The sequence below is a fragment of the Phyllobates terribilis genome, unplaced genomic scaffold, assembly GCF_046119375.1.
Source record: "Phyllobates terribilis strain yellow unplaced genomic scaffold, ASM4611937v1 Scaffold_9__5_contigs__length_417890890, whole genome shotgun sequence".
In the NCBI taxonomy this organism is placed as follows: domain Eukaryota; kingdom Metazoa; phylum Chordata; class Amphibia; order Anura; family Dendrobatidae; genus Phyllobates; species Phyllobates terribilis.
In genome coordinates, this window is record NW_027362769.1 from 181,365,083 (window position 1) to 181,391,748 (window position 26,666).

Consider the following 26,666-nt stretch of genomic DNA (forward strand, 5'->3'; position numbering starts at 1 on the left):
ACGTGGGCTACTTATATCCGCTTCTAGCAAGGTAGCCAGAAGAGTACAGTCAGTTTGGGAGGCCTACAACTCCGCCTGGCCAGGGGAGATCCCATCTGCTCAAGGACTGACCAGGCCCCGTTCACTAGCAAGTACTCCGGGAGGGTCTATCGTTGTTACCAGTAAAGACCCTGAATTACACCGCACCGTCTCTGAGTGGTTCCTGCTACCCCCATCATCCACATCTGCTGCCCTGAGGCCATACCCCTCCCGTTGGGGGTTATACCATCTACGCTGCACCATCCATCCACCGGCCTCAGCGGACTGTCTTGCAGCGGCAGCTCCATAGCTGCATTCAACGGGTGGCGTAGTCGTCCTACATCTACCGCTGTTACATCGCCGCTCAGTTTGACTCCCTGGGCACGGACCGGGTCACCGCCACGAGACTACAACCCTCAAGAGATCCGGCTCCGGGTAAGCTCCCGCGTGCGCAACGCAGCGCGACACAGGCCCAGGGGCGTGTCAACTTTGGTGTAGTCGGCAGGATTTCGTGCCCGCAACCACCGGGTACTGCGTGCCTGAAAAAGAGACTTTTCAAACTTACCTGTGGTGAAGATTCCCGCCATCCGGCGCCATCTTCAGCCTTCTTCCCGCCATCGGTGAAGTTTCCCGCCATCCGGCGCCATCTTCTGCCTTCTTCCCGCCATCCGTGGAGTTTTCCCGCCATTGGACGCCATCTTGAGGACGCCGCGCGGGAAGAAGAGGGGCGTGGACTCCGAAAGCGCGCGAGAACTGAAGCCCCGCCTCACGTCCGGACGTTGCGTAAGGTCCTGGAAGGAGCCCAGCAGACGCCGACGTCACAGGAGCGCGACGGAAGGTCCTCAACCCTGACGATCCACTGCGGAGCCGCGGCCTACGGAACAGGATCATCGCAAGGTAGGCCACGGTCCACTAGGGGGGAGGAAGATGTCGGATACGGAGGAGAGCTTCACTGCCTCAACCCCCGCCAGCGCTACCGCTGCTGCAGTTATGCCCTTCACCATGCCCTATATCCCGGGAGCAGCTTGGCTACCCCAGTACTCAGGGGAGTCACATACCCTGCATGACTTTAGAGAAAAGCTGGATAGCCTCTTCCAGGTGTACCCCCTCACAGAAGAGCAAAAAGTGAGCATCCTGGTGGCCCAACTAACCGGGGCAGCCAAAAGGGAAGTAAAATCCTGGCCACCTGGGAGGAAGACTGTCGCAGGGATACTAACCCGGCTGAAGGACACCTTTGATACCCGCACCTCAGCCGAGATTAAGCTTAGATTCTACGGGTGCAAGCAGCGAGCGCATGAGAGTATAAGGGACTATGCACTAAACCTACAAGAGGCCCTGAGGGCCATTAAGCAGACCGACCCTGATGGAGTGGGAAACGAGGACAGGCTGTTGACCGAACAGTTTATAGAGGGACTGTATTGTAATACCCACCGAACCCAGTTGCGGGCAATGGCCTTACAGGATCCCCATCTGGGCTTTGCACAGTTCAAGGACAGAGCCATCCGGGTGCTCCGAGAACCGGCACCGGGTGGCGTTGTGACCCACAAGCGCCCTGCTATCACTTACCACCAGGAGGCGGCGCCCTTGTCGGCAGGGCCTGTGGGAGCTGATGCGCAGGCTTTGGACAATGACCCGGCTCCAGACCTACACCATCAGGTCCAAGAGCTAGCTAAGAGCGTTGCTGCGCTAACCCGAACTGTGCAGTCTTTACAGGCTTCCACCCCAGGGAAGATCCAGCTGGCATCCGGACCGGAGGACATCCCGTGGCGTCGACCAAGGAGGACCCCACCGGCCAGAGGAAGACCCAGTGACCGATACAGCGAGGACGGACGACCCATCTGCCGCCGCTGCAATCAACCTGGACATATGGCAAGGTACTGTTCTTTAAACGGGCACAACCTGGGGTAGAGGGCCAACCCCCAGGAAAAAGATCACCAGGCCCATCGAACTGGCGCGACAGATATGTGGGAGGACGTCCAGTCTTGCCTGTGGTACTGGATGGCATTCCCATGAGTGCCCTACTGGACACCGGGTCACAGGTCACCACCATCCCGTACGTGCTCTTTAAGCAGTACTGGAATGACTCGGATATTACCCGCTACCCTGACGACGACTTGAGTATCATCGCCAGCAATGGCCAGCCCGTGCCACAGATCGGATTTAAAGAGGTGACCATCAAAATTGGTAGAGTCGAACTGGCAGCACAGGGACTGATCATTGTAGATATTGACAAACATGAGAGTCACCCAAAAATAACTCTAGGAACTAATGTAATTGAAAATTGTCTTGCAGAGGTGATTTTCAGTTTACAGCAGGTTGCCAAGAACGCCAGCTCCGGCGAGCAGCGGGTGCTCCAGAAAGAGATCCGGTCACTGATGCGACGGCAACAGGTGGAACTCTCCGGCGGTGAGATTGGTAGCGTAAGAATGTGTGACCCTTTTCCTATTGCCATGCCCCCAAAAAGTGAAATGATGATTTGGTGCCGGGCAGCTATTTGTCTGAGAGGTAGAGATTACCAGGCAATGGTAGAACCAGTTTACTCAGACAGTAGGCCCACCATTTTGACAGCACGGGGGGTGGTCAATGTACGCCATGGGAGGGTGCCCGTTCGCATAATCAATATCGGGGAGAGGGAAGTGTACCTGCCCCGGTATGCCACGCTAGCCAAATTATATACCATCAACCAAAACTCTATACAGTCTGTGGAACCCTTGCCTCCATCTCACCCGGAGGAAGGTAACAGCTCTAAGAAAGTAATGGAGGATTGGTGTCAGCAACTACACTTGGGAACTGACTCCACTCCCTCCCACCAGAAACAGGGAGTCTACCGGGTGGTTCAAGAGTATGAGAGAGTGTTTAGTAAACACCCGTTAGACTTCGGGCGAGTCAAGGGGGTAGAACACCGCATCCCCACGGGAGATCATCCTCCCATAAAAGAGAGGTATCGACCCGTACCCCCTGCACATTACCAACACGCCAAGGGGATGCTTAGAGACATGAAGGAGGCTGGGGTAATCCGGGATAGCTGTAGCCCCTGGGCAGCCCCACTAGTTTTAGTCAAAAAGAAAGACAACACTATGAGGATGTGTGTAGATTACCGGAAAATCAACCGTATCACACACAAGGATGCGTACCCTTTACCAAGGATAGAGGAGTCTTTGGCTGCTTTAAGATCTGCTAACTTCTTCTCCACCTTGGATCTCACTAGCGGGTACTGGCAGGTTCCTGTAGCAGAGGCGGACCGGGAGAAGACCGCATTCACCACCCCGATGGGACTTAGCGAGTTCACCTGCATGCCGTTCGGACTCTGCAACGCTCCGGGAACCTTCCAACGACTAATGGAGTGTTGTCTGGGCCACAGAAACTTCGAGACGGTCCTGTTGTACCTGGACGATGTCATCGTATATTCCAAGACGTATGAGGACCACCTGATACACCTGGCGGAAGTGTTCGAAGCTCTGGCAAGTTACGGCCTAAAGGTGAAACCCTCCAAGTGTCACCTCCTGAAACCAAAGGTGCAGTACCTGGGACACGTGGTGAGCGCTGACGGAGTGGCTCCCGACCCTGATAAGATCACCGCAATTAAGGAATGGCCAAGCCCCTCCAGCGTAAAAGAAGTGCGGCAGTTCCTCGGGTTGGTAGGCTACTACCGAAGGTTTATTCCCGGTTTCACCAAAAAGGCAGCACCTATGCAGGACCTCCTGATAGGCCAGTCCCGGAAGGCCAAGAACCAGAAGCCGCCCTTGAAATGGGAGGAGCTGGAAGAAGAGTCCTTCCGCCAGCTGAAGATGGCCCTCACGGGGGACGAAATCCTGGCGTACCCGGATTATAGCCAGCCCTTTATTCTCTACACCGACGCCAGTAACATCGGGCTAGGAGCCGTACTGTCCCAGATCCAGCAGGGGAAGGAACGAGTAATCGCCTACGCCAGCCGAAAACTGCGACCCACCGAAAGGAACCCCGAGAATTACAGCTCATTTAAGTTAGAGTTCCTGGCCGTAGTATGGGCAGTCACCGAGCGCTTTAAGCATTACCTCGCTTCTTCCCGGTTCACCGTGTACACGGATAACAACCCGTTGACACACCTGGACACGGCAAGACTCGGTGCCCTGGAGCAGAGGTGGATGGCCCGTCTGTCCAACTACGAGTTCACAATCAAATACCGGGCAGGACGCTCCAATACCAACGCGGACACCCTGTCCAGGATGCCCAACCTGCCGGACGGAGGAGAAGATCCGGAGGGACTGGAAGAAGTTGAACTCCCTGCGTTCCACCGTCATGGGACTATCCAGTATTCCCACCGGGTAAGGAGTAAGCAGGCTGCTACGTTGAACCCCTTACCCCACTACAACTGGGCGGAAACGCAAGACAGCGACCCTGCCGTCCGACTGGTGAAGGAGATGCTGACTCGGCCGGAGGCTCGCCTTGAACCAGACGCTCCGGAGGAAGCCAAACAACTGTGGGCAGAGAAGAGTCGACTGTTCCTTTACAAAGGGAAGTTGTGCCGCAGAATGGTTAACTCCCGGACGCATGAATTACTCTGGCAAGTAGTGGTGCCACGAAGAGACGCAGCCATGGTGATGGAGGCATACCACGACGGAGCTGGACACTTCGGGTGGAAGAAGCTGGAGTTCCTGCTGCGCGAGCGGTTCCACTGGGTAGGCATGAGGGGAACCATCGAGAAGTGGTGCAGAGACTGTGGCCCGTGCAACCTGAGAAGGAAGGACCGTGCCAGCCAGAAGACTCCCCTGCAGTCCATCGTCACCCGGCAACCGTTGGAACTGGTAGCCTTGGATCATGTAAAACTGACCCCAAGCAGAAGTGGCTACGTCTACGCGTTAACCATCGTGGATCATTACTCCCGGTTTCTGGTTGTCGTCCCCGTCAAGGACTTAACGGCTCAAACAGCAGCTAGAGCCTTCCAGCAGCACTTCTGCCGTCCACACGGGTACCCGGACCAAGTGCTGACGGACCAGGGACCTGCCTTTGAAGCGGAGGTCTTCCAGGAATTCTGCAATCTGTATGGCTGCCGGAAGATAAGGACGACACCCTACCATCCGCAAACTAATGGACTTTGTGAGAAAATGAACCAGGTGGTAATGGATCTTCTAAAAACGTTGCCCCTGGAAGAACGCAGTCTGTGGCCTGAGAAGTTGCCCGATCTGGTGGACCTATACAACCACATCCCGGTAGGTTCCACCAACTGTACCCCGGCTTACCTAATGAGGGCAAGACCTGGTAAGTTACCTGTTGACCTGGAAATGGGAGTCCTGACACCCGAGGACACTTCACCAGAAACAGACTGGGACACAGAGAGGCAGCAGCAGTACCGGAGAGTACAGGAGAGCGTGGAGCGAAGTCTCTGTCAGGCTAGGGAAAGACAAGAGAAAACTTACAACCAGTATGCTCCCGCTGTTCCCCTGGTACCCGGAGAGCAGGTCTTGAAGAGGAAGAGACGGCTCCACAAGTTGGATGACCAGTGGGAGAAGGACCCGTACACCGTACTGCCCTCAAGCCACGAGAACCCGAAGGTTTGTACCATCAGTAAAGACGGAGGGGAAACCACAGCCATTGTATCCCGGGACCACCTGAAGAAGTGTCCCGAACAACTGAGGAACCCTGAAGAGGAACAAGAAGACCATCGACCCGTAGAGGAAAGGGAAGATATGGTTAGTACTGTGCTCGGGGACTTCCCTCGGTCTTGGACTCAAGTCAATGGTGCAGTTGTGGTACCCGTACTCACCTTCCTCCAACCAGCATCCCAAGCACCTACGGAGCAACAGGTAGAGCTGGAAGAACAGCCGGTCCAGGAGGCAGAAGACTCCACACAAGCAGGACAGGAGGATCAACCCTCTGCTTATAGTGAGCCTGCCGTACCCCTAGTGAGACAAAGAGCCGGTAGACAGCTGCCCAGTTTACCCTTGACAGCTCCTACACCCTGTAGTTCAGGGCCAGACAGTCAGCTCCGTAGGTCCACTAGGGCCACTAGAGGCCAGTTACCCGCACGCTGGAGGATTTGAAGTGTATAAATTGTTTTATTTATGTTTATCTGTGTATTGTCGCTTGTGTATAATTTTGTGTTTCCAGTTATTTTTAGGAATCCTTGGTGGATTTACCGGGAATCCTTGTACATAGTTGGAGCGTAACCCAGGATGGACTAGAGACTGTTAAGGACTCGGGGTAGGACAGACCCCTACCTGGTTACGTCTCCCTGTTTTGGTGAAATGGACACCTTGCTTTCTTCAAAGACTACACCCGGTTACGGACATGCCGTGACCACCTTTATGTGTTTCTTCTTATTGTACTATTATTGTTGTTATATCTTGTTATATTTTTTCTAAAATATGTTTAGTCCCGGAGTACTAAATTTCACTAGGGGGGAATGTGGCACCCCAGGGGTCTGGTTTTCCACAGTAATGTAATGTTATGTCTGAGAGCAGGTGGGAGGTCCTTTGGTCAGGGATCCTGTGCATGCCACACCTCCTGCCCAGTCTTGGGAGGGGAAGAACTTCCCCTGTATAAACCCTGGGCTGAGGCAGGGTTAGTCAGTCAAGGAGAGTAGAGACAAGAAACAGTCACAGGAAGAAACAGCAGAAGCTCAGTGGGAGCAATACTACTACAAGTCAGGGGCTGGCAGCTGCAGAGCTCGCCCTGACTGAGAAGCTTTCTTACCGGACCCGGCGTCCGAGGCTGTGGGGACTAACTCTTACCCAGCAGCAGAAGCCGATCGGCAGGGGATTTCAGGTCCTCAGGCCCAGAAACCCGAAGGCACGGTCACACGCGTGGGACCAGCACCGCCATCGTGGAGCGGAAGCCATTAGAAGGCCCCGAGTCACCGGCCATACGGGTGAGCACCACACGGTACACTCAGGGACGTGGGCTACTTATATCCGCTTCTAGCAAGGTAGCCAGAAGAGTACAGTCAGTTTGGGAGGCCTACAACTCCGCCTGGCCAGGGGAGATCCCATCTGCTCAAGGACTGACCAGGCCCCGTTCACTAGCAAGTACTCCAGGAGGGTCTATCGTTGTTACCAGTAAAGACCCTGAATTACACCGCACCGTCTCTGAGTGGTTCCTGCTACCCCCATCATCCACATCTGCTGCCCTGAGGCCATACCCCTCCCGTTGGGGGTTATACCATCTACGCTGCACCATCCATCCACCGGCCTCAGCGGACTGTCTTGCAGCGGCAGCTCCATAGCTGCATTCAACGGGTGGCGTAGTCGTTCTACATCTACCGCTGTTACATCGCCGCTCAGTTTGACTCCCTGGGCACGGACCGGGTCACCGCCACGAGACTACAACCCTCAAGAGATCCGGCTCCGGGTAAGCTCCCGCGTGCGCAACGCAGCGCGACACAGGCCCAGGGGCGCGTCACACACACAATACTCAGCCTCATCAGGAGCATGCCCAGGCGTTGTAGGGAGGTCATACAGGCACGTGGAGGCCACACACAATACTCAGCCTCATCAGGAGCATGCCCAGGCATTGTAGGGAGGTCATACAGGCACGTGGAGGCCACACACAATACTCAGCCTCATCAGGAGCATGCCCAGGCGTTGTAGGGAGGTCATACAGGCACGTGGAGGCCACACACAATACTCAGTCTCATCAGGAGCATGCCCAGGCGTTGTAGGGAGGTCATACAGGCACGTGGAGGCCACACACAATACTCAGCCTCATCAGGAGCATGCCCAGGCGTTGTAGGGAGGTCATACAGGCATGTGGAGGCCACACACAATACTCAGCCTCATCAGGAGCATGCCCAGGCGTTGTAGGGAGGTCATACAGGCACGTGGAGGCCACACACAATACTGAGCCTCATCAGGAGCATGCCCAGGCGTTGTAGGGAGGTCATACAGGCACGTGGCGGCCACACACAATACTCAGCCTCATCAGGAGCATGCCCAGGCATTGTAGGGAGGTCATACAGGCACGTGGAGGCCACACACAATACTCAGCCTCATCAGGAGCATGCCCAGGCGTTGTAGGGAGGTCATACAGGCACGTGGAGGCCACACACAATACTCAGCCTCATCAGGAGCATGCCCAGGCGTTGTAGGGAGGTCATACAGACACGTGGAGGCCACACACAATACTCAGCCTCATCAGGAGCATACCCAGGCGTTGTAGGGAGGTCATACAGACACGTGGAGGCCACACACAATACTCAGCCTCATCAGGAGCATGCCCAGGCGTTGTAGGGAGGTCATACAGACACGTGGAGGCCACAAACAATACTCAGCCTCATCAGGAGCATGCCCCTGCGTTGTAGGGAGGTCATAAAGGCACGTGGAGGCCACACACAATACTCAGCCTCATCAGGAGCATGCCCAGGCGTTGTACGGAGGTCATACAGGCACGTGGAGGCCACACACAATACTCAGCCTCATCAGGAGCATGCCCAGGCATTGTAGGGAGGTCATACAGGCACGTGGAGGCCACACACAATACTCAGTCTCATCAGGAGCATGCCCAGGCATTGTAGGGAGGTCATACAGGCACGTGGAGGCCACACACAATACTCAGCCTCATCAGGAGCATGCCCAGGCGTTGTAGGGAGGTCATACAGGCACGTGGAGGCCACACACAATACTCAGCCTCATCAGGAGCATGCCCAGGCGTTGTAGGGAGGTCATACAGGCACGTGGAGGCCACACACAATACTCAGCCTCATCAGGAGCATGCCCAGGCGTTGTAGGGAGGCTATACAGGCACGTGGAGGCCACACACAATACTCAGCCTCATCAGGAGCATGCCCAGGCATTGTAGGGAGGTCATACAGGCACGTGGAGGCCACACACAATACTCAGCCTCATCAGGAGCATGCCCAGGCGTTGTAGGGAGGTCATACAGGCACGTGGAGGCCACACACAATACTCAGTCTCATCAGGAGCATGCCCAGGCGTTGTAGGGAGGTCATACAGGCACGTGGAGGCCACACACAATACTGAGCCTCATCAGGAGCATGCCCAGGCATTGTAGGGAGGTCATACAGGCATGTGGAGGCCACACACAATACTCAGCCTCATCAGGAGCATGCCCAGGCGTTGTAGGGAGGTCATACAGGCACGTGGGGGCCACACACAATACTGAGCCTCATCAGGAGCATGCCCAGGCGTTGTAGGGAGGTCATACAGGCACGTGGCGGCCACACACAATACTCAGCCTCATCAGGAGCATGCCCAGGCGTTGTAGGGAGGTCATACAGGCGCGTGGAGGCCACACACAATACTCAGCCTCATCAGGAGCATGCCCAGGAGTTGTAGGGAGGTCATACAGGCACGTGGAGGCCACACACAATACTCAGCCTCATCAGGAGCATGCCCAGGCGTTGTAGGGAGGTCATACAGACACGTGGAGTCCACACACAATACTCAGCCTCATCAGGAGCATACCCAGGCGTTGTAGGGAGGTCATACAGACACGTGGAGGCCACACACAATACTCAGCCTCATCAGGAGCATGCCCAGGCGTTGTAGGGAGGTCATACAGGCACGTGGAGGCCACACACAATACTCAGTCTCATCAGGAGCATGCCCAGGCGTTGTAGGGAGGTCATACAGGCACGTGGAGGCCACACACAATACTGAGCCTCATCAGAAGCATGCCCAGGCGTTGTAGGGAGGTCATACAGGCATGTGGAGGCCACACACAATACTCAGCCTCATCAGGAGCATGCCCAGGCGTTGTAGCGAGGTCATACAGGCACGTGGAGGCCACACACAATACTCAGTCTCATCAGGAGCATGCCCAGGCGTTGTAGGGAGGTCATACAGGCACGTGGAGGCCACACACAATACTGAGCCTCATCAGGAGCATGCCCAGGCGTTGTAGGGAGGTCATACAGGCACGTGGAGGCCACACACAATACTCAGCCTCATCAGGAGCATGCCCAGGCGTTGTAGGGAGGTCATACAGGCACGTGGAGGCCACACACAATACTCAGTCTCATCAGGAGCATGCCCAGGCGTTGTAGGGAGGTCATACAGGCACGTGGAGGCCACACACAATACTGAGCCTCATCAGGAGCATGCCCAGGCGTTGTAGGGAGGTCATACAGGCATGTGGAGGCCACACACAATACTCAGCCTCATCAGGAGCATGCCCAGGCGTTGTAGGGAGGTCATACAGGCACGTGGAGGCCACACACAATACTGAGCCTCATCAGGAGCATGCCCAGGCGTTGTAGGGAGGTCATACAGGCACGTGGCGGCCACACACAATACTCAGCCTCATCAGGAGCATGCCCAGGCGTTGTAGGGAGGTCATACAGGCGCGTGGAGGCCACACACAATACTCAGCCTCATCAGGAGCATGCCCAGGAGTTGTAGGGAGGTCATACAGGCACGTGGAGGCCACACACAATACTCAGCCTCATCAGGAGCATGCCCAGGCGTTGTAGGGAGGTCATACAGACACGTGGAGTCCACACACAATACTCAGCCTCATCAGGAGCATACCCAGGCGTTGTAGGGAGGTCATACAGACACGTGGAGGCCACACACAATACTCAGCCTCATCAGGAGCATGCCCAGGCGTTGTAGGTAGGTCATAGAGACACGTGGAGGCCACACACAATACTCAGCCTCATCAGGAGCATGCCCAGGCGTTGTAGGGAGGTCATACAGGCACATGGAGGCCACACACAATACTCAGCCTCATCAGGAGCATGCCCAGGCGTTGTACGGAGGTCATACAGGCACGTGGAGGCCACACACAATACTCAGCCTCATCAGGAGCATGCCCAGGCGTTGTAGGGAGGTCATACAGGCACGTGGAGGCCACACACAATACTCAGCCTCATCAGGAGCATGCCCAGGCGTTGTAGGGAGGTCATACAGGCACGTGGAGGCCACACACAATACTGAGACTCATTGTGACTTGTTTTAAGGACATTACATCAGAGTTGGATCAGCCTGTAGTGTGTTTTTCCACTTTAATTTTGGAGGTGACTCCACATCCAGGCCTCCATTGGTTAATAAATGTGATTTCCATTGATGATTTTTGTGTGATTTTGTTGTCGGCACATTCAGCTTTGTACAGAACAAAGTATTCAATGAGAAGATTTCATCCATTCACATCTAGGAGGGGGGATTTCAGGGTTCCCTTTATTTTTTTGAGCAGTGTGTGTATACTCGGCACAGTACCACTTCTTCTGTACAAGTTTTGTTCAAACCAAGTCTAAGAGCGCAGGTAGCACTCAAACATGTCTGGTGATGAGACCCCCAAGTTCCCCCCTCACATCTTAGATTCTTGGTATGCATGTCTTCATCTTTTTGTAAAATATTTCTAACTTTTTGCCAATATACTTGGATCGGAAGCCGGATCCTTCCGACCTCTCATGAATATTAGTATTGAGCATAATTCATTTCATCCTATTGGTTCGGCCACCACAACAGTCACGGTCTCATGTGGCCCCTTGGGAAAATGAATCTCTTCCCCGCTCTATTATGTATAATGCTGTACACAAGGGAAAATGTGCGAGGAGCGCACAGCGCGGCGACACCTGTCTTTTTCCATCTACAGATGTGCACCAGATCACCTGTGTATTACTCACATGACCTATCAAAGGGGATCGCGTGACAGGTCACATGATACATCGGGTACCTGGGGGGGGCCCTCGCCTTCTAAACTGCCCAGGGCCCTGGCTACTCTTAATCCACCCCTGCCTGTGACTCTTCACAAGCTGCCAAGTCATGATGGGACTTGTGGTGTGTTGGAAGCTCAGAGCTGGAGAATCTATGAAGCTGTGGAGCTGATACTACAAAGTATTTTCTTTAGTTAGCCATGATAGTAGCCAAACATTGAGCATGATAAACCACAAGAGAATGCAAAAGCAACACATGCATTATGTATCCAATAAGACAAACGTGTGGATGATAAAACACAAAAAGGAGACAAAGACTCAAAGTGAAATTGTGTATATGTATCAAAGAAGGAGCGCCTCCTCTCTGCACATTACCTTCGCTTCTTCATGACGGGTGATTCTTCATTCTCACGCTTCTGTTTTTTTTTCCTTCCCCTGTTCCAAGAGCCATAACTTTTTTATTTTTTTCCATCAGCATAGCCATAAAAAGGCTAATTTAGTTTTTTTATTAAAATCTGGATGAGTTGTAGTCTTGAATGACATCGTGCATTTTACCATACAATGTACTGGGAAAAAAATTCCAAGTTGGTGAAAGAGTGAAAAAAAATGCAATTCCAACATTGATCTTTGGGTTTTCTATTCATGCCGTTCATTGCATGGTAACAATTATTCCGAATCATTATTCTCCATGTCAGTGCAAATATGGCAATATCAAACTTACAGAGCTTTTTTTTTTTATTTAAGTGGTGAAAAAAAATCTAAACTTTGTAAAAACAACGCCGTAACATTTTATTTTTTTATCTTTCATCAATCGGGCTGTGTGAGGCTTATTTTTGTGCAGTGAGTTGACGTTTTCATTGATACTAATTTGGGGAACATACAATATTTTGATCACTTTTTCATGTGTTTGTTTAGGGAGGAGAGCTGGACAGAAAAACGCAATTCTGGGGTTTCTTTATGGTGTTTATTATATGACTTAATTCACTTTGTATTTTGATAGATCGGATGATTATGGATGTGACAAAACTAAATATGTTCTTTTTTTTTTTTGCTGGACGAGTTGTAGTTTTGAATGTCGCCATTTATTTTACCATATATTGTTATCAGAGAGGAAAAAAATTTCAATGTGAAGAAATATAAAAAAAAAATGCAATTTTGCAATTGATTTTGGGGCTTATTATTTTGTTTTAACTCTTCCCAAAAGATTCAATTCACACCAAAATTATTGAAAAAAATCTCCCATCTAAAGTGAATGAATCTGCCAGAATTTAATTTCAGGAGCTCATGTTGAACATCTATCTCGGATATCCCAGGCTCTGTTTCCTTCCCCTTTGTCCGCTGCCCTCTGTTGTGCTCCACGTTGGGTTTTTTCAAGTTGCTCAGAGCGGATAAATGACATAATCTCCCCAGACCTATTTAAGGCCCATTTGGACAGACACATGTCTTGGGATTGAAGCTCTAGTCCTATGTTTGGCGTGCGCCACCATCTTTCTGTGTAGGTGTTTGTGCTTGCATTCATTCCTGCTGGGTTCCACTTCATCCGTCCTGCTGCTCCTGAGATTCTTGAGTATGCCAATTCCTCGCTGCCCACGTGCCTATCTGCTTGTTGCATCAACGCCCGGGGTCCGTGTGCCCACCCGGACTTGAGCCTTAGAGGATCCACCTCACCTGCTGAGCCCAACAGCTCGACTCTGGTTTCTACATCAGGAGACCAAACAATGTAACATGGTGAAAATTATTCAGGTCAATATTGCGATAATAATTCTTTACTTAATATGATATGATAAGATGAGAGTCCATGTTGGAAGCCCAGGCTACCACCCTCTATTTTTTAGCATACGGTATAAACCACGGTCAGAAGGTCACTGAAGGTGAACACACAAATCATGTCATTATGACACTTTCACTAAAGGATGATGATATTCAGACGATGCTCCATCTACATTAATCCTCCATATTTTAATCATATCAAAAGGAGACTCTGCTCGTAAATGAGGACGTGATAAATGAGTCCAGGAGGACGTTGCATTTTCCAGCTGCAGAGGAGACGATCAAAGTTAATATTTTCAATGGGTCAAGTAAGTGCCGAGTGGGGAGAAATATAAATTTATTGTTTCCTGTTTACTCAAATTTTATTGTTTTGCAATTAATAAATGATCTTGTATCAAATTACAAAAAGTGTCTGGTTAAGGAACGATCAAACTTCAATACGTGGTTCTAATTGCATTAACAGATACAGATGAGGGAACCGATTTGTTGCAAATTGAATTTGTGCTGAATTTTAGGGAATTCAATGGAGCCGGTGAATTTGATTCATGTGAATCGCCCAAAACATACCCACTGCTACTTTACACAAAGCAGAAGATGATATCAGCCAGAGAAGGTTCACATGACCTCAGGCGCGGGCGTGCGGGATTCCCCATAATGCCTTGGAGCTATCACATGATATAACACAGCGAATCAGCAGGAGCTATCAGAGCCTGTATAAAAGCCGAGGCAGGGAATGCAGCAGGAGCTTTGTAGTGAGGGATCATGAGAGGACGTCACAGCTAATCCATACATATGGAAGAGAAAGCCATACAACACTGAATAAACATTACAGACAGTGTGTGACAGCGCAGTAGTGAAGAACAGCTACCAACCGGTCAATTGGACATTACTAAGGCTGAGTTTGTATTTAAGAGATTGAAAAGTGTTCAACACCCTCCAACGAGACCGCAGGGCATTACATACTTGTGTTAAGGGCAACTGAAGGCTTTTCAGTGCTGAGATAAAACTTGCAAATTTGACTTTCTAAAGATTTGCTCAATGCTCATCTCTCTTAATGGAATAAATAGAGATTTGTCTTGGTCTGTTGTGTTACCGCCCTGCGGTCCGGCGTCCAGCCAAAGTCAATATCTGCAGGGGGTTTATACGTTCTTCCCCATAGGTTCATTCGCTTACAAGGAAAGTTCCTCTAATGTCGGTGGGAGGCCGGAGGAAGAGACAGAAAGACAGATAGATAGATAATAGATAGATAATAGATAGATAAATAATAGATAGATAAATAATCAGTAGATAATAGATAGATAAATAGATAACATATATATAATAGATAGATAATAGATAGGTAATTATCTATCTATTTGCCTGTCTGTCCATCCTACCTTACATCCATATACAGTGAGGAAAATAAGTATTTGATCCACTGACTTTTTTGCAAGTTTCCCCCCATACAAAGAATGGAGAGGGCTGTAATTTTTATCATAGGTCACTTCACCTGTGAGAGACAGAATCTTATAAATAAAAACAAGAAAATCACATTGTATGATGGTTACACAATTAAATTGCATTTTATTGCATGAAATAAGTATCTGATCACCGACCAACCAGCAAGAATTCTGCCTCTCACAGTTAGTTTTTCTTTAAGAAGCCTCCTACTCTGCACTCATTACCTGTATTAATTGTGTTACGAGTCCAGGTGGTGGAACCTCTGTGTTTCGGCGCAAGGAGGGACCAGGGGGGCGTGACTAAGTGCCTATGTGACACCCCAGGGGTCTGGTTGCCACAGTGATAGAGATATTACGTCTGAGAGCAGGTGGGAGGTCTCTTGGTCAGGAATCCTGTGCATGCCACACCTCCTGCCCAGTCCTGGGAGGGGAAGAACTTCCCCTATATAAACCTAGGGCTGAGGCAGGGTTAGTGAGTAGAGAAGAAGTAGAGAAGAGAAGCAGATATAGGAAAAGAACATCAGGAGCTCTGTGGGAGCAGTGTTAAAAGGAGTCAGGGGCTGGCAGCTGCAGAGCTCGCCCTGACTGAGAAGTATCACCGGACCCGGAGTCCGAGGCTGTGGGGACTAATCTCTACCCAGCAGCAGAAACCGACCGGCAGGGGATTGCAGGTCCTCTGGCCCAGAAACCCGAAGGCATGGTCACACGCGTGGGACCAGCACCGCCATCGTGGAGCGGAAGCCATTAGAAGGCCCCGAGTCACCGGCCATACGGGTGAGCACCACACGGTACACTCAGGGACGTGGGCTACTTTTACCCGCCTCTAGCAAGGTAGCCAGAAGAGTACAGTTAGTTGGGAGGCCTACAACTCCGCCTGGCCAGGGGAGATCCCATCTGCTCAAGGACTGACCAGGCCCCGATTGCTAGCAAGTACTCCGGGAGGGTCTATCTTTGTCACCAGTAAAGACCCTGAACTACACCGCATCGTCTCTGAGTGGTTCCTGCTACCCCCATCATCCACGTCGGCTGCCCTGAGGCCATACCCCTCCCGTTGGGGGTTATACCATCCACGCTGCACCATCCTTCCACCGGCCTCAGCGGTCTGCCCTGCAGCGGCAGCTCCATAGCTGCATTCAACGGGTGGCGTAGTCATCCACCATCTACTGCTAATAGACTGCCACTTAGTCTGACTCCCTGGGCACGGACCGGGTCACTGCCACGAGACTACTACCCCCATCTGATCCGGCTCCGGGTAGGCTCCCGCGTGCGCAACGCTGCGCGACTCAGGCCCAGGGGCGCGTCAACTTTTGGCGTAGTCGGCAGGATTTCGTGCCCGCAACCACCGGGTACTGCGTGCCTGAAAAAGAGACTTTTAAAACTTACCATCCGTGAAGTTTTCCCGCCATCCGGCGCCATCTTCAGCCTTCTTCCCGCCATCCGTGAAGATTCCCGCCGTCCGGCGCCATCTTCAGCATTCTTCCCGCCATCCGTGAGGTTTTCCCGCCATCCGGCGCCATCTTCAGCCTTCTTCCCGCCATCCGTGGAGTTTTCCCGCCGTTGGCCGCCATCTTGAAGACGCCGCGCGGGAAGAAGAGGGGCGTGGACTCCGAAAGCGCGCGAGAACTGAAGCCCCGCCTCACGTCCGGACGTTGCGTAAGGTCCTGGAAGGAGCCCAGCAGACGCCGACGTCACAGGAGCGCGACGGAAGGTCCTCAACCCTGACGATCCACTGCGGAGCCGCGGCCTACGGAAGAGGATCATCGCAAGGTAGGCCACGGTCCACTAGGGGGGAGAAGGATGTCGGATACGGAGGAGAGCTTCACCGCTCCAACCCCCGCCAGCGCCACCGCTGTTGCGGTCATGCCTTTCACCATGCCCTATATCCCGGGGGCAGCCTGGCTACCCCAGTACTCAGGGGAGTCACATACTCTGCATGACTTTAGAGAAAAGCTGGATAGCCTCTTCCAGGTGTACCCCCTCACAGAAGAGCAAAAAGTAAGCATCCTGGTGGCCCAATTAACCGGGGCAGCCCAAAGGGAGGTAAAGTCCTGGCCACCTGGGGGGAGGACTGTCGCAGGGATACTAACCCGGCTGAGGGACACCTTTGATACCCGCACCTCAGCCGAGATCAAGCTCAGATTCTACGGGTGCAAACAGCGGGCACATGAGAGTATAAGGGACTATGCATTAAACCTACAAGAAGCCCTGAGAGCCATTAAGCAGACCGACCCTGACGGCGTGGGAGACGAGGACAGGCTGTTAACTGAACAATTTATAGAGGGTTTATATTGCAATGCCCACCGAACCCAGTTGCGGGCAATGGCCTTACAGGACCCTCATCTGGGATTTGCACAGTTCAAGGACAGAGCCATCCGGGTGCTCCGAGAACCGGCACCAGGTGGCGTTGTGACCCACAGACGCCCCACTACCACTTACCACCAGGAGGCGGCGCCCTTGTCGGCAGGGCCTGTGGGAGCTGATGCGCAGGCTTTGAACAATGACTCGGCTCCAGACCTGCACCATCAGGTCCAAGAGCTAGCTAAAAGCGTTGCTGCGCTAACCCGAACTGTGCAGTCTTTACAGGTTTCCACTCCAGGGAAGCTCCAGCTGGCATCCGGACCGGAGGACATCCCGTGGCGTCGACCAAGGAGGACCCCACCGGCCAGAGGAAGACCCAGCGACCGATACAACGAGGACGGATGACCCATCTGCCGCCGCTGTAATCAACCCGGACATATGGCAAGGTACTGTCCTTTAAACTGGCACAACCTAGGGTAGAGGGCCAACCCCTAGGAAAAAGATCATCAGGCCCATCGAACTGGCGCGACAAATATGTGGGAGGACGTCCAGTCTTGCCTGTGGTACTGGATGGCATTCCTATGAGTGCCCTACTGGACACCGGGTCACAGGTCACCACCATCCCGTACGTGCTCTTCAAGCAGTACTGGAATGACTCGGATATTACCCGCTACCCTGACGACGACTTGAGTATCATCGCCAGCAATGGTCAGCCCGTGCCACAGATCGGATTTAAAGAGGTGACCATTAAAATTGGTAGAGTTGAACTGGCAGCACAGGGACTGATCATTGTAGACATTGACAAACACGAGAGTCACCCAAAGATAACTCTAGGAACTAATGTAATTGAAAATTGTCTTGCAGAGGTGATTTTCCTTTTACAGCAGGTTGCCAAGACCGCCAGCTCCGGCGAGCAGCGAGTGCTCCAAAAAGAGATCCGGGCACTGATGCGACGGCAACAGGTGGAACTCTCCGGCGGTGAGATTGGTAGCGTGAGAATGTGTGACCCTTTCCCTATTGCCATGCCCCCAAAAAGTGAAATGATGATTTGGTGCCGGGCAGCTATTGGTCTGAGAGGTAGAGATTACCAGGCAATGGTAGAACCAGTTTACTCAGACAGTAGGCCCACCATCTTGACAGCACGGGGGTGGTTAATGTACGCCATGGGAGGGTGCCCGTTCGCATAATCAATATCGGGAAGAGGGAAGTGTACCTGCCCCGGTATGCCACGCTAGCCAAATTATATACCATCAACCAAAATGCTATACAATCTGTGGAACCCTTGCCTCCATCTCACCCGGAGGAAGGTAACGGCTCTAAGAAAACAATGGAGGACTGGTGTCAGCAACTACATTTGGGTACTGACTCCACTCCCTCACACCAGAAACAGGGAGTCTATCGGGTGGTTCAAGAGTACGAGAGAGTGTTTAGTAAACACCCGTTAGACTTCAGGCGAGTCAAGGGGGTAGAACACCACATCCCCACGGGAGACCATCCTCCCATAAAAGAGAGGTATCGACCCGTACCCCCTGCACACTACCAACACGCCAAGGGGATGCTTAGAGACATGAAGGAGGCTGGGGTGATCAGGGATAGCTGTAGCCCCTGGGCAGCTCCACTAGTCTTAGTCAAAAAGAAAGACAACACCATGAGGATGTGTGTAGATTACCGGAAAATCAACCGTATCACACACAAGGATGCGTACCCCTTACCAAGGATAGAGGAGTCTTTGGCTGCTTTAAGATCTGCTAACTTCTTCTCTACCTTGGATCTCACTAGTGGGTACTGGCAGGTTCCTGTAGCAGAGGCGGACCGGGAGAAGACCGCATTCACCACCCCGATGGGACTTAGCGAGTTTACCTGTATGCCGTTCGGACTCTGCAACGCACCAGGAACCTTCCAACGATTAATGGAGTGCTGTCTGGGCCACAGAAACTTCGAGACGGTCCTGTTGTACCTGGACGATGTCATCGTATATTCTAAGACTTATGAGGACCACCTGAAACACCTGGCGGAGGTGTTCGAAGCTCTGGCAAGCTACGGCCTAAAGGTGAAACCCTCCAAGTGTCACCTCCTGAAACCAAAGGTGCAGTACCTGGGACACGTGGTGAGCGCTGACGGAGTGGCTCCCGACCCTGATAAGATCACCGCAATTAAGGAATGGCCAAGTCCCTCCAGTGTAAAGGAAGTGCGGCAGTTCCTCGGGTTGGTAGGCTACTACCGCAGGTTCATCCCCGGTTTCACCAAAAAGGCAGCTCCTATGCAAGACCTCCTGATAGGCCAGTCCCGGAAGGCCAAGAACCAGAAGCCGCCCTTCAGATGGGAGAAGTTGGAAGAAGAGTCCTTCCGCCAGCTGAAGATGGCCCTCACGGGGGATGAAATCCTGGCGTACCCGGATTACAGCCAGCCCTTTATCCTCTACACCGACGCAAGTAACATCGGGCTAGGAGCCGTGCTGTCCCAGATCCAGCAGGGGAAAGAGCGAGTAATCGCTTACGCCAGCCGAAAACTGCGACCCACCGAAAGAAACCCTGAGAATTACAGCTCATTTAAGCTAGAGTTCCTGGCAGTGGTGTGGGCAGTCACCGAACGCTTTAAGCACTACCTCGCTTCTTCCCGGTTCGTCGTGTACACGGATAACAACCCGTTGACACACCTGGACACGGCAAGACTCGGTGCCCTAGAGCAGAGATGGATGGCCCGCCTGTCCAACTACGAGTTCACCATCAAATACCGGGCAGGACGCTCCAATACCAACGCGGACGCCCTGTCCAGGATGCCAAACCTACCGGACGTAGGAGAAGATCCAGAGGGACTGGAAGAAGTCGAACTCCCCGCGTTTCACCGTCATGGGACTATCCAGTATTCCCATCGGGTAAGGAGTAAGCAAGGCGCTACGCTTAACCCCTTACCTCACTACAACTGGGCGGAAACGCAGGACAGTGACCCTGCCGTCCGGCTGGTGAAGGAGATGCTGACTCGGCCAGAGGCTCGCCTTGACCCAGACGCTCCGGAGGAAGCCAAGCAACTGTGGGCAGAAAAGAGTCGACTGTTCCTTTACAAGGGGAAGTTGTGCCGCAGAATGGTTAACTCCCGGACGCATGAACTAATCTGGCAAGTAGTGGTGCCACGAAGAGACGCAGCCATGGTGATGGAGGCATACCACGACGGGGCTGGACACTTCGGATGGAAGAAGCTGGAGTTCCTGCTGCACGAGCGGTTCCACTGGGTAGGCATGAGGGGAACCATCGAGAGGTGGTGCAGAGACTGTGGCCCGTGCAACCTAAGAAGGAAGGACCGTGCCAGCCAGAAGACTCCCCTGCAGTCCATCGTCACCCGGCAGCCGTTGGAACTGGTAGCCTTGGATCATGTAAAACTGACCCCAAGCAGAAGTGGCTACGTCTACGCACTAACCATCGTGGATCACTACTCCCGGTTCTTGGTTGTCGTCCCCGTCAAGGACTTAACAGCTCGAACAGCAGCTAGAGCCTTCCAGCAGCATTTCTGCCGTCCACACGGGTACCCGGACCAAGTGTTGACAGACCAGGGACCTGCCTTTGAAGCGGAGGTCTTCCAAGAATTCTGCACTCTGTATGGCTGCCGGAAGATAAGGACGACACCCTATCATCCGCAAACTAATGGACTTTGTGAGAAAATGAACCAGGTGGTAATGGATCTCCTGAAAACGTTGCCCCTGGAAGAACGCAGTCTGTGGCCTGAGAAGCTGCCCGATCTGGTGGACCTATACAACCACATCCCGGTAGGTTCCACCAACTGTACCCCGGCTTACCTAATGAGGGCGAGACCTGGTAAGTTACCTGTTGACCTGGAAATGGGAGTCCTGACACCCGAGGACACTTCACCAGAAGCAGACTGGGACACAGAGAGGCAGCAGCAGTACCGGAGAGTACAGGAGAGCGTGGAGCGAAGTCTCTGTCAGGCTAGGGAAAGACAAGAGAAAACTTACAACCAGTATGCTCCCGCTGTTCCCCTGGTACCCGGAGAGCAGGTCTTGAAGAGAAAAAGACGGCTCCACAAGTTGGACGACCAGTGGGAGAAGGACCCGTACACCGTACTGCCCTCAAGCCACGACAACCCAAAGGTCTGTACCATCAGTAAAGACGGAGGGGAAACCACAACCATTGTATCCCGGGATCACCTGAAGAAGTGTCCCGAACAGCTACGGAACCCTGAAGAGGAACAAGAAGACCCTCGACCCGTAGAGGAAAGGGAAGACATGGTTAGTACTGTGCTCGGAGACTTCCCTCGGTCTTGGACTCAAGTCAATGGCGCAGTTGTGGTACCCGTACTCACCTTCCTCCAACCAGCATCCCAAGCACCTACGGAGCGACAGGTAGAGCTGGAAGAGCAGCCGGTCCAGGAGGCAGAAGACTCCACACAAGCAGAACAGGAGGATCAACCCTCTGCTTATAGTGAGCCTGCCGTACCCCTAGTGAGCCAAGGAGCCGGTAGACAGCTGCCCAGTTTACCCTTGACAGCTCCTACACCCTGTAGTTCAGGGCTAGACAGTCAGCTCCATAGGTCCACTAGGGCCACTAGAGGCCAGTTACCCGCACGTTGGAGGATTTGAAATGTATAAATTGTTTTATTTGTGGTTACCTGTTTTTCTTATTGCTTGTGTATAATTATGTGTTTCTAGTTGTTTATAGGAGTCTTTGGTGGATTTACCGGGAATCCTGTGTACATAGTTGGAGCGTAACCCAGGACGGACTAAAGACTGTTAAGGACTCGGGGCAGGACAGACCCCTACCTGGTTACGTCTCCCTGTTTTGGTGAAATGGACACCTTGCTTTCTTCAAAGACTGCACCCGGTTACGGACATGCCGTGACCACCTTTATGTGTTTCTTTATTGTATTGTTATTGTTATACCTTGTTATGTTTTTCCAAAAATATGTTTAGTCCCGTAGTACTAAATTTCACTAGGGGGGAATGTGACACCCCAGGGGTCTGGTTGCCACAGTGATAGAGATATTACGTCTGAGAGCAGGTGGGAGGTCTCTTGGTCAGGAATCCTATGCATGCCACACCTCCTGCCCAGTCCTGGGAGGGGAAGAACTTCCCCTATATAAACCTAGGGCTGAGGCAGGGTGAGTGAGTAGAGAAGAAGTAGAGACAGAGAAAAGAAGCAAATATAGGAACAGAACATCAGGAGCTCTGTGGGAGCAGTGTTACAAGGAGTCAGGGGCTGGCAGCTGCAGAGCTCGCCCTGACTGAGAAGTATCACCGGACCCGGAGTCCGAGGCTGTGGGGACTAATCTCTACCCAGCAGCAGAAACCGACCGGCAGGGGATTGCAGGTCCTCTGGCCCAGAAACCCGAAGGCACGGTCACACGCGTGGGACCAGCACCGCCATCGTGGAGCGGAAGCCATTAGAAGGCCCCGAGTCACCGGCCATACGGGTGAGCACCACACGGTACACTCAGGGACGTGGGCTACTTTTACCCGCCTCTAGCAAGGTAGCCAGAAGAGTACAGTTAGTTGGGAAGGCCTACAACTCCGCCTGGCCAGGGGAGATCCCATCTGCTCAAGGACTGACCAGGCCCCGATTGCTAGCAAGTACTCCGGGAGGGTCTATCTTTGTCACCAGTAAAGACCCTGAACTACACCGCATCGTCTCTGAGTGGTTCCTGCTACTCCCATCATCCACGTCGGCTGCCCTGAGGCCATACCCCTCCCGTTGGGGGTTATACCATCCACGCTGCACCATCCTTCCACCGGCCTCAGCGGTCTGCCCTGCAGCGGCAGCTCCATAGCTGCATTCAACGGGTGGCGTAGTCATCCACCATCTACTGCTAATAGACTGCCACTTAGTCTGACTCCCTGGGCACGGACCGGGTCACCGCCACGAGACTACTACCCCCATCTGATCCGGCTCCGGGTAGGCTCCCGCGTGCGCAACGCTGCGCGACTCAGGCCCAGGGGCGCGTCACCTACATGGCCTGAGCAAGGTCGCACGGCGGCTCAATCGACTCCATGAACCAGCGAGGGACCGGGCAGGTGGACCAGGTCAAACTCTGGTACCGACCTTGTGTGAGAGCAGGTGACTCCCACCGGTCAGAAGGCAGGGACTGACCGGTACAGCGGATGAGCACGGCAGGAAGGCTGACGGGTGGACCAGGTAGACAAGCAGGCTGGTTCGGCAGATAGCCAGATGGGTGATCCGGGTAGGCGAGCAGGCGGGCACGGCAGGTAACTGGAAGGTGCTTCGGGTAGACAGTCTGGCGGGCACGGCAGGTAACAGGCAGGTACTCCAGGTAGACAGTCTGGCGGGCACGGCAGGTTACAGGCAGGTGCTTCCTCGTAAGCAGGCTGGCGGGCACAACTGTAGACAGACTGGAGAACAGAACTGTTAGACAGGCTGGCAGGCGGGACTGACAGGCAGCGAGACCTGAGGGCTGGAGCAAGTGTTTAGCACACGGAACAACAACCTTGCACAGGCACCTCCATATCAGAGGAGGTGCTTAATATAGGGGAAGTCTTCCAGCCATTGGCCAGAGCCCGGGAAGCTGCGCGCAGAGTGTGCCACAGCAGTAGGGGAACGGGAGGACGCCGGACCTGGACCGCGGCAGTGAGGGGAACGGCGTCTCTGCACGGCTTGAGGCAGAGACGCCGATGCTACAAATTGCACCTGTTTGAACTCATTACCTGTATAATAGACACCTATCCACACACTCAATCACACTCCAACCTCTCCACCATGGCCAAGACCAAAGAGCTGTCTAAGGACACCAGGGACAAACTTGTAGACTTGCACAAGGCTGGGATGGGCTACAGGACAATAGGCAGCAGCTTGGTGAGAAGACAACTGTTTGCACAATTATTAAAAAATGGAAAAAACACAAGATGACTGTCAATCTTCCTCGGCTGGAGCTCCATGCAAGATCTCACCTTGTGGGGTAAGAATGATTCTGAGAAAGGTCAGGAATCAGCCCAGAACTACACGGGAGGACCTGGTCAATGACCTGAAGAGAGCTATCACCACAGTCTCAAACATTACAGTTTGAAGTTCGCCAATGACCATCTGGATGATCCAGAGGAGACATGGGAGAAGGTCATGTGGTCAGAGGAGCTTTTTGGTATCAACTTCAATCGCTGTGTTTGGAGGAAGAAGAAGGATGAGTACAACTCCAAGAACACTGTCCCAACCGTGAAGCATGGTGGGGGAAACATCATACTTTGGGGGTGCTTTTCTGCAAAGAGGACGACTGCACCGTACTGAAGGGAGGGTAGATGGGGTCATGTGTCATGAGATTTTGATCAACATCCTCCTCTCAGTAAGAGCATTGAAGATGGGTCGTGGCTGGGTCTTCCAGCATGACAATGACCCGAAACACACAGCCAGGGCAACTAAGGAGTGGCTCCGTAAGAAGAATTTCAAGGTCCTGGAGTGGCCTAGCCAGTCTCCAGACCTGAACCCAATAGAAAATCTTTGGAGGCAGCTGAAACTCAATGTTGCCCAGCGACAGCCCCGAAACCTGAAAGATCTGGAGAAGATCTGTATGGAGGAGGGGGCCAAAATCCCTGCTGCAGTGTGCGCAAACCTGGTCAAGACCTACAGGAAACGTCTGACCTCTGTAATTGCAAACTAAGATTTCTGCACCAAATATTAAGTTCTGTTTTTCTATTGTATCAAATATTTATTTCATGCAATAAAATGCAAAATATTTATGTAAAAATCATGTAATATGATTTTCTGTATATATTTTTAGATTCTGTCTCTCACTGGTGAAGTGACCTACCATAAAAATTACCGACCTCTCCATTCTATGTAGGTGGGAAAACTTGCAAAATAAGCAGTGTATCAAATACTTATTTTCTCCACTGTCTGCTCTCCATGAGGTCCATGCACCCTCATAAGGCATATCTAGAGATTAGGATACCCTATAAATTGACCACATAGAGTGACGGATGAGTGACCAGTATGACTGCGGTGATGAGTGACTGATCTTGTCCTTCGCTGTCGGTGTGACATGACGGATCAGAGCCCCGTCCCCCTCCTGTATTTCCGCATGCTCCAGGTTTTCTCATCATTGCGCGGACGATTATTGGATCCATCGATCATTATGTGATTTACTGTCATATAAAAGCAAACAGCCGTCTGCTGAGACGCCACAAGAGCCTCTCGCTAAAAGTGATTTCTGCTCCTTGTGAATTAAACATTTTCCGGGACCTCCCTGCCGTCTGCAGCCTCCGCTGCTGATTGCATTATCGTGTTCATCGTCCTTCCCGCTGCGCCATATTCAGCTTGTTACCGTCACCTAAACTTAGGGACGCGGTATCTGAGGATATTACATGATATGAAACATTGTCATACGTTCTGTCATCATCGGGCAGTATAATTACCGCACAGCGTCTCGTCTCCGGGGTCTCATTGCAGCACATCTGATGACACTGTGCTCTCCCATAGATACCTGAGCCACCTGCTGCACCAGGAGGACGAAAAAGACCATGACCTGCGGGCAGACCACCGCTAGCAGCAAACCTACCACAGAAGCAAATTACACCGCTACTATGAGACTACGGGACAGTGACCGCCTGATCTGCCCTCACTGCTCCCCTTCATAATATAATGCTGATATTCTGCGTCCACCCCTAGGGGGAGCTCTACTGAATTATAAAGCTGCAAATGAACGTGAAAATCTGTCCAAATCCTAACATTTTGCACAAGTTGCTTCCGGTGGGCTGTAATCGGGATAAAGACGCACAGTCAGTAATACCCCCCTTACAAGCGCTGCTCCATTTAGTTGCTCCGTTTATTGTCTCCACACGATGCACCAATTTCACCAGCTGTTTTATTGTAATTATGACCAAATGTCAGGTGTTTAACCCTGAACGTGGTTATTTTATAAGACGCTGTTGTTTGATCTTGATTGTGTGTTTTGTGTTTGGGGAATTATGGGGTGATGTGAGTAGCCGGCATGCCCAGGCTTAATAAGCTGGGTTATTGGGGGTTCATTTATAGAGTAACTGGATGGAAACATTTATATGCTAGGTAGCACAGGTCCACATGGTATACTTGGCCCGGGTTACTTAAGGGATAATTTTAAGCTATTAAAGGTTACACCAGAAGACCTAGACATATCACACCAGAAGATCAGGGCATATCACACCAGAAGATCAGGACATATCACACCAGAAGATCAGGGCATATCACACCAGAAGACAATGACATATCACACCAGAAGACAAGGACATATCACACCAGAAGACCAGGACATATCACACCAGAAGACCAGAACATATCACACCAGAAGACAAGGACATATGACACCAGAAGATCAGGACATATCGCACCAGAAGATCAGGACATATCACACCAGAAGACCAAGACATATCACACCAGAAGACAAGGACATATCACACCAGAAGATCAGGACATATCACACCAGAAGACCAGGACATATCACACCAGAAGATCAGGACATATCACACCAGAAGACCAGGACATATCACACCAGAAAACCAAGACATATGACACCAGAAGACAAGGACATATCACACCAGAAGATCAGGACATATCACACCAGAA